This window comes from Nannospalax galili, unplaced genomic scaffold, assembly GCF_000622305.1.
Source record: "Nannospalax galili isolate Female #2095 unplaced genomic scaffold, S.galili_v1.0 scaffold578, whole genome shotgun sequence".
Lineage (NCBI taxonomy): Eukaryota > Metazoa > Chordata > Mammalia > Rodentia > Spalacidae > Nannospalax > Nannospalax galili.
In genome coordinates, this window is record NW_008342282.1 from 2,642,241 (window position 1) to 2,651,907 (window position 9,667).

Here is a 9,667-nt window from a genome sequence, read left to right on the forward strand (position 1 = left end):
GGTGCACTAGCTTGAAGTTTATACTATTTGAAAACCTTATATGATTTTCATTGTGACTTTTAAGTGTATAAATAAGAATCTTTCTTAAATGTAATATGAAGTATAATACAAGCACTGTCCTAGATTCTGTTGATGATGATTTGTCCCCTAAAACCTGCAGTAACAACTGAGTTTTCATTGCTAGTAATTAACTCTTTTCTTCAAAGTTTGTATATGTATATGTATATGTATATATATAGAAATATATATATGAATGAAATAGTTCACTTACTACATAATTTTGTTAGTGACTAGATATTATATAAATAAACACTGAAGCAATTTGAAAGGACGCCAAAAGATTGAAGCTCTGACAAAAGCTAAAATTATCTGTTCTTTCATTTTGGGAATGTAACTGTCTAAAAAATTACATAACTCTCATTTCAGTTTGCCTTTATATTATCCTTAAGGAGCTCTTTCATAGCTTGCAGTTATTTACTTTGAATTGCTTCCTTTTATGATAATGTTCTACGAATGCAATGCTTACCTAGATTAAGAAAGATTAAAGAGTAGGTAAATGAAATGAGAAAATTACTTTGTAACATTCTAGATGGGTAATATCCTTCACATATTTAAGTATATACTATCTTCAGCCTTGTAGTTCACCTTTAGGAAATGACATTGTTACATTCTTGCTACCTTTTAAGGAAAAAAGAAACTTTTACCAAGCTAAAACAAAACATTTGTTTTCTAAAAAGAGATTTTATGTGTACAATCTATAAAAATGTAAATGATCATCACCTCAATATAGATTAAGTACATTACCCATTTACAAAGTAATATTTTCTCTCAAGGTCAAGAGATCAGTTTGGGAATTCAAGGTTTATTTTCAACAAAATAAAATGAATTAGTGACAATGTAGACTTGATATTTAAGTACTCACAAGAAATTGTTCTATTTTGAAAAGATTAAAGTATTATGAATAAATCTAAATTTTAGGGGGCTAGAGAGGTGACTCTGTTTAAGAGCACTTACTGCTCTTTCAGAGGATGGAATTTCAGTTCTCAGCACCCATATCAGGTAGCTCACAACATCCTGGAACTACAACTGCAGAGGATCTGACAGACTCCTCTGGCCTATGTTGGCATGCACACTCACATACACACCCACACACAAGAGACACAAATAAACATAATAAAAATATTCCAAGAGACTCATTCCACAGCCTTGATTATCTCTTAGAACTTGAAGGTAAGACTCTACCGCTGAACACAGGGCATACTTCAGACACAGGACATGGAGCAATGGACCTGGAACTGACCTGGAAGCCTTCCCCCTGAATGATAGCTCTCATAATTCTACAGGATACTATGCAAGCTCCTAAGGGAGAGAATCAATCAATGGTCCAAGCCAGCTCTAAAGCCTATTAACCACAACAATGACCTACAGAACAAATTATAGCAGTACAATAGTGACAAATTTATCTTGGGTGTAATCAACAGCTTTCTAAATGTACTTAAAGCTCTCTCAGTGGGACAGACATGGGTGGCACTGCAAACATAGCCAAAGGCACGTGGCTAGAGATATCATAGATCCTACAGAAAGCTCTATCTCTGTCATATCTCTAGACAAATGAAATTTTTTGCTGTATGCTAAATATGGAACCTTATACAGACAAGTGATTGTATATCACTCATCAAAGAAGCTTCTTTTTGCAACAGATGGAGGCTATTACAGAGTTCTACAACTGGTCACACAGAGAGAATATATGTCTGAGAGATGCTCAGCTAAATGACACATAAAATGGAACACATAAAATGGAACCTCTACACCTAAGACTCGTGGACTATAGAAGAACAAGGGACAGAAAGAACGCTAACATGACCATCAACTCTCACCGGAGAAGCTTCCTCATGCAACAGAGGGCAATACAAGCACAAGGTCACAACTGGCCAAGGTGTAGCAAATAAAAGACTCTGTAGAGTGTGTTTCTCTGCATAGGATTCCTATATTAAAACTCATTCACCCACAGCTCAGGGACCATTGTAGAAGAGGGAGAAGAAATATTATAAGAGCCTGGGAGGTGCATGAACATAAAGAAGCAGAGACTATCAGGTCTCTGGAAACTTCTTCATTTAAACTTGCAGCAATGCTGACATCATGCACAAGACCAATGTTGACTCAGTCAGACAAAACTCATCATAGAACTGAGTAAATGGGCAGCAGGCCCCACCCAACCTTAGCTGAGGAACTATTGGCAACTGATTACTGCTGGGTGAGGGAGAGTTGATCTTCTTTAAGTAACTCTAGATAGGTTGACTAGATTCCAGTGAATGTACTTGCACCAGGGACATCTAGGTACAAAAGCTTGACCAGATAGGCTTTAGCATATAGACAGGATGCATGAAATCCAGTTGGGGTGGGGGGCAATGGGAGGTATGGGTGGGGGAGGAGGTTGAAATTTAATTAAGATTTATTGTATGAAATATACATAAATTCAATAAAAATAAACATAAATAAATGAATTTACCCTGCCCTCCCATCATCCCTCATTAAATCTTCATGTTCCATTATTCCCCTTGTCCCCATCGTATCAGCTGTGTTCTGTCCTCCTTCCTTAAAATTCCCCCATGGATCTCAATAGTTCCTTACCTTCTAGAAGTACTACAATTATTCACATATTCTAAGGATTCAAATCTAGCATCCACATGTAGGAGTGACTATATGAAATTTGTCTTCCTGGGATGGGTTACTTAATTCATAATGATTATTTCTTGCAGTGTTCGTGTACCTACAAATTCCCTAATTTCATTATGGAGAGAGATAACTAACATTAAAAACCTTTGAAAATGTCATGTGAAAATATACTACTGTAGAAAGTTCCTAAATATACATATATAGAAAGAGTTTCAATGGAGTTACATTCTATTGAAGGAACAGTGTTTCCCTCCAATACCACAGACTATCAAATAAAAAGTTCAGTAGCAGGTATGGGTTATCTCCTTTTGAGTTATTGTTCAGAAGAATCCCAAAGCCCATTATCCCAGTAATCTAGTTTATTGCCATAGTTTTTGGTTCCGCTCCAGGATTGACAGATACAAAGACACTATTGCTGAAGACACCATGTACTTGACATACAACACAGAGAAATCAAGCTTGCACTGACCTAAAAGTTTCATCACTGCTGTAGCTTTTATAGTGTTGGATAGTGCTAGGCATGAACTAAGGGAGAAAAAAACTGCGGTCTTACCCAGCTGTGAACTTGGCAAGGTACAATAATGACTGGCCTGGCAAGATGTGGCCACTGACTAGGTTATAGGCTCCACAGGAGAACCTAATACTATTATTCTGCTAAATGGACATGGTAATCAACTGCTCTCAAAGTTCTTATCTTTAGACCTATAGAGCAATGCATCTCTGATCTCTCATCAGAGAAATTTTTCTTTTCTTTTAATTTTTGTGGATTTCATACAGAACATCTTAATGATCTTTACATGTCCTTCCCCATTGGTACCCTCCTGTACCACCCACAACTGGATTTCATACATTCTATCATTTTATTTGATGTTGTTTTTGTTTTGTTTTTTGTCTTTTTGGGGCAGAGTCTCCCTGTAGCCCCAGTTGACCTGGAACTCACTATGTAGACCAGGCTGGCCTCCATCTCACAGAGATTCACTAACCTCTGCCTCTGAGTTCTGGGATAAAAGTCATGCATCACCATGCCTGGCTTGCATTCAATCATTGTGTTCAGTTCTATCACATCAAGTTAGTGAGTTAGTGTCCCCAGATATCCCTCAATGCAAGCACATCCATGGAAGTCTAGTCAACCTATCTAGAGTCTCTCCTTTTAAGAAGATGAGCTCTTCCTCACCTGGCAATAGTAAGCTGCCAATAGTTCCTTGGCTAAGACTGGGAACTGCTGATGCTCATTTGCACAGTTCTATGTTTGTTTTTTGTCTACTTGAGTTTGCATGGGTCTTCTGCATGCTGAGACCATTGCTGTAGGTTCATATGAGCAAGGTCCCAGGATCCTATGACTTGATTTCCATGTGGTCGTGCACCTCCTCCCCTGGCTTTTACAAAATTTCACCCCTTCTTCTGCATTGAATGGTGATTAATAGAGAGATGGTGATTAATAGAGACCCACAACTGATTAATATGGAGAGAATAAGAAATTGTGGAGTGCTCAACTCTAAATCGGATAACTATTCACATACTTTCTGTCAAGACTCATGTATCATCTCAGAAGAGGGGAGTGAATAGATTGTAAGAGTCAGAGATAGTGGATGTCAGCAATGAAACAGCATTTACTCGAGATAATAACAAAGTTGCACAATAAACTCAAAAATGCTGCAGCTATATACACAGACCAGCAGAAGATTAAGCCAGCCAAAATTTCAACATGAATGTGGGAAGGGATCAGGAGCTCATCTCTATTTGAGGAACTATTGTCAATTGATGGCTGCTAACACAGGAAAGTTAGTTTTCTTCAGGGATGTAGGCCTTAAGAGGTTACCTACACTCGAGATGATCCAAAAGTCGTGCACATACAGGTAACAGTAAAGTGACTTAGTAAATTAGGAAAAATTTAGTGGGGGAAAGATTGGAGTGGAATTGGATGAGAGTGAAAGAGGGGTGAATTTGATCAAAGTGTATTACATCTGTGTATGAAATTGTCAATACCAAAAAAAAAAAAATCTGAAAAGAAATCTGTAACTCCCCAAAACTGCAAACTTTGCTTTCTGTAATCACATTTATAAATCATAGTTGCATGCATGGACACATATACCAAGACAACCAAAACTTGTTGTATAGCCAACCTGGCCGGGTGGAATATGTCACTTTTGATCAGTCTTCAACTTAGTCTGCTTATTTTATTATTATACTTCTTCTACTCATTGAATATTTTGATTATTTTTCCCTGCTTAATCGTGCACTCTGAAAAGTTGTCTCTGATAATTTAAATAATAATCAATGAAAACTGAGCCTCAGATTCCACTAAAATATTTTTTATATATAAGAATGCAAATATACCAAATTTGGCATGGTGGTACACTCCTTTATTCCTAGTACTCCAGAGGCAGAGGCAAGCAGATTTCTGTGAGGCTGAGGCCAGTCTGAACTACAGAGTGAGTTCCAGGCCAGGTGTGACTACAGGGAGAACCTGTCTCAAAAAGACTAAAAAAAGAGAATGCAAATTAAAATAAAAAAGTAATATTCTCCAATCTATAGAAAGTCTTTTGATGTAATCATGTTTCTTCTTAAAGAAAGCAATGCTAAAAAAGTATTTTTTTAAAAAGAAAGTAATACAAATCTAATAAACTTTAATTAAAGTATTTTTTTGAGAACTATATCGAGGCCTTCTTCTTGATTGTCTAGTATATTATGGCTAACAACATCAACAAAAGCAAATGCCAGCAGAAGATATCAGAGAGAAGATAGCAACAGAATGGAGATATCAACATTTTGAAAATTGCCATCTAGATGTATGAATACCATGAAAGAGTGAAAGAAGTGATTTCATAGATTCTTAAGACAGGGACACTGAAAAGAGCAGAGTTGATCTTAGCCGAAGTTTAGAAACAAGCAGCGGAACAAAGGTGCATCACAGAAAGCACAGTTGAGCAAAAGTTTTTAAAAAATTGTTTCAAAGATCACATGTTGACTGATGACAGTCTCTTAGAAACTATTGAAGAAACCACAGTAATCTAATGTACTTGAAATTTTTCTTTCATCTGTTCTCATCAAATGGAGATTTAGTCTCCCTGTTTTGGAGAGATAAAGGAGAACTGAAGTTCATGACAAAGAGCTGAGAGTAGGTCAGGAAGTGGTAGAATACAAAACAGGGTGATCAGATGGAGATCATCACTCTGAATTACGAAGAACCCTGTAATCCTTGAATTGTTTGACCAACCCTACCAACTAAAATCACTACAAAATGAGACACGTAGCAACTAACTTTCCATTTAAACATATCCATCTGCAGCAGTGCTGTCAGTTTGACAAAGCATAATTATATACAAAAGTTACATACATTAATGCAGTAAAATGACATTTAATGATAAATAAATGTGAATAGCAAGTTAAACTAATCATTATCCAATATTTCAGGGAAATGTCCAAAATAAAGAACAAAGATCACAAAAAACAAAAAAGGGAACCTGATTAGTACTTAGGAATTGCAATCAGATAACCTTTTAAAATATACATATTTAACATCTTTAAAGAGGCAAAATATGACATCAAACTTGTGAAAGAAAATTAAATACACAAAAAGTAAAAAAATTGAGAAAAGACATTTTGAAATTTAAAGCCAAGTGATTGGATTCTTAAAATTACATTGAGAGCTTACATGTATATTTTACAACATCCTCTGTGAGTGAAATGGATATAGAACCAAAGGTATTTATGAAGCCAAAAGATTTAATATAGCAGCAATCCACGCTTGATCTGGCAAACCATTTCCTTTCCTCAGTGATCTTGAAAGAGGAATAAAAACGTTAACATACCAATTCTATAAATCACCAGCTAAAGCTAGTGAATATTTGTATTTATCAAGAATTCCTGCCTGTTGTTTATATTTTTTTACTTTTTAATCCATTTTGCTCATATTAATTATTTTGATATATTTTAAAAACAATCATATTATCCATGTCTGTCAGTTTCAATGCTGGGTAACCATTTAGAGTGTCCTTGTATTTGTTGATTTCTAACTTCCACATGTCTTATTATTTTAAATTCATAAAATAACTCTAGATACTGAAATTTGTAGCTTTTTCGTGAAAAAGAAATATTTGTATGTTTGTTTTTCCTTATCTTTTTTCTCTTTTTGTAAGGTAAAGAGATTGAAAGACTGGTGATCCAACGCAATCAGAAATCACGTTGACTTTTGTCTGGCTTTTAAATTGATTTACTTGAAGTTCATCTTTACAGAAATCAAATGTATAATCTCGTTACGATCTTCAACATCCAGTAAGATTTTGGTGTCTAAGCACCATGATACCATAGAGACCTTACTCTTCCCTTCACAGGCTTTATAGTCATATACCACCTCATATGTAACACTACTGTGCAGAAGAATTAAGCCTCTATACAGTCTTCCAGAGCTTAATATTTCCAGATTTTAATCCACTAAGCCCAGCAGAGCTCCAGGGTCAAGTAATTAACAAACCCATGATTTCTTTACTGGTTGTAATCTTATCCTCCATTCTAGCTCAGAATTGGCTCTTACTTAGGAGGAGAAATGGATTCAGAAATTACGTTATTTAAGAAAGATTCTTCAATTTCAAAATACATGAAGTTATCCATTGTCATTTACAAAATTAGTTATCTAGTTTATTATTTCCAGTTTCCTAGTTGTTATAATGAGAGTATATGATTAGATGTAAAATACTTAGGCCAATAGCTGTGTTCGATCAATTCACTATGGTTTGAGACATTTGTTGCAACTGCCATTAGTTTAATAAATCCTAAACATAAATTCTTCAAAATATTTGTTGAGTAGGAAGATAAAAAAAAATGATAGAGGTAAAGGAAAACATATATGCCATGATTTCATAAAATAGGAAAATAATAGCTACCCTGTGGAATTTATTACTTAATAAAAATATTGTCAGATTATTTAAAGATGTCTATATCAGTACAAAATGAAAACATGAGGCTAGAAAATTATTTCAAGTGAGCAACAGAATTGGTTGTCTAATAAGGATCACAAAAGAAATGCTGTCTTATGATATATCACTCTATCTTCTTTGTGTTTTCAAAATTCAGAATAAAGACTATATTTGAAAATTAAAATGTATACATTTCAATAGTTAAACTCATCATCACGGTAGAAATTATAGTGCATTTAAGAACATGGTAAAATTGCAGAAAATATGTGAGGAAATTTGGGGGAGATCAGAAGAAGGAAAGCTTGTGTTTGTGTCCATTTGATGGCATTAGGGAATGATTCAGGATATTTGAGCACTCAAATTGGGAGGTTTTAATTTGTTGAGCTCACACATTAGACAGAAAGACCTTCTCCAGTAGAGAGGTGGATATGACATATATGGGAGATTACATGCACTGTTATAGATATATGTTGAATGTTAAAAGAAATATTTGTAAATAGTATTAGAAACATCACAATATCCCTTAAAGAGGACATTTTTGCCTGAAGGGCAGTCGGGGCTATGGGAAAACTTTTTCTCAGAGTGAAAGAATTAAAAAGTGCATTCTATGTTTAAGGGGATATGCCTATATACATAGAAATATAGGCCAGATTATGTTATTCAAAGCTAGACTAATTGAATCAGTTTATGACTGAGAATGAAGCTAAAGTGCAAAAAGTAGTATCAAAACTAATAATCATTATAGTTCTGAATATACAAGAATATCTGAAAAACAACAGAATTGGAATATCACAATCCAACATGAGTCAAAGATTGTAAATCCCAGGAAATAAATTCATAAAGGGAAAGAAAGTAGGAGGGAGGGAAGGGAGGCAGGTAAGAAGCAAAGAGACATGGGGATAAAGAAGGAAGGGGAGGAGGGAGAGAGTGAAAAGAAAGAAAGGAAAGAAAACTGCTCCTTAAACATACTGAAGGTAGGCGTTAGAATCATGAAAAAAACAACTCATCCTATTTTCAGTACAAGCATGAAATCCAATCCACGTTGACACAACCTGAAAAAATATTCACTGCTTTGAGATCTCATATTGTGTAACACCGCAAATAAAAACGCTATGCTATTTAAATATAGTAATAAAATATATCAACAGAAAAATAAATACCACAAAGCATTTTACAAAATTGCAAATTGTACTGCCCAAAGAAAGCAAGCGATATGTAAATAAATTCCTTTCTAATGAAAAAGAAAATCAAATGAGAGAAATGTTGGGGAAAGTTATCTTTATCTGGGAATTTTGTCAATAACTTGGTATTTGGGGATTTGAGGGAAAAATGATACATTCCTTCCTAGATTTACTTCAAATTTCCTGTAATTATTGCTTAAGTAATGATAGTCATCCATCTTAATAATTTTCAACTCAAGAAGAAGAAAAATAAAAACTTAGCAGTTACTTAATCACATCTTTTGTTAACCACTGGTTCAGCATGGCATTCACAATTTTGAGTCCAAATAGTGTCCAAGTCGAAACATTTTTCTGCTTCATTCTGAATCTACATTACACTGGTGATCACAATACAATTAATTTTACATTGCCTAATATACCAGATTTGAAATGATTGAGCTTTGTGAAAATGAAGAATGGAAAGAGTGAATGGATTTCAACTGGAGAGAATGGAGTGGTCATCATTTCATTCATAATACTGCTGCTGTTACTCTGTGCTAACATTACCTATTAATTTCACATCCAGGTTTTTGTCTCAGTTCAAGTCCATGTCCATGGCTGACTAGTCCAGTGTATTTGCCATGAACATTCAATAATCTGTATCTAAACAATTTTAGATGAGTTACAATTTTAAAATAAATGGAGTGTGTCATAAATAATATTAATTTCTAACTTTTAACATTTTAAAATCAATGCTTTTGATTTAATCAATCAATTTATTTAAAATATCTAAGTTATTACTGCTGTTGTTCACTGAAAATTTAATTGTGCATTCTCTGAATGTTTATCTTCCATTCTCAGACAAAGGAAATCTCCAGGGATTTTTTTCAACAATGTTTACTCAAAGCATCAAGA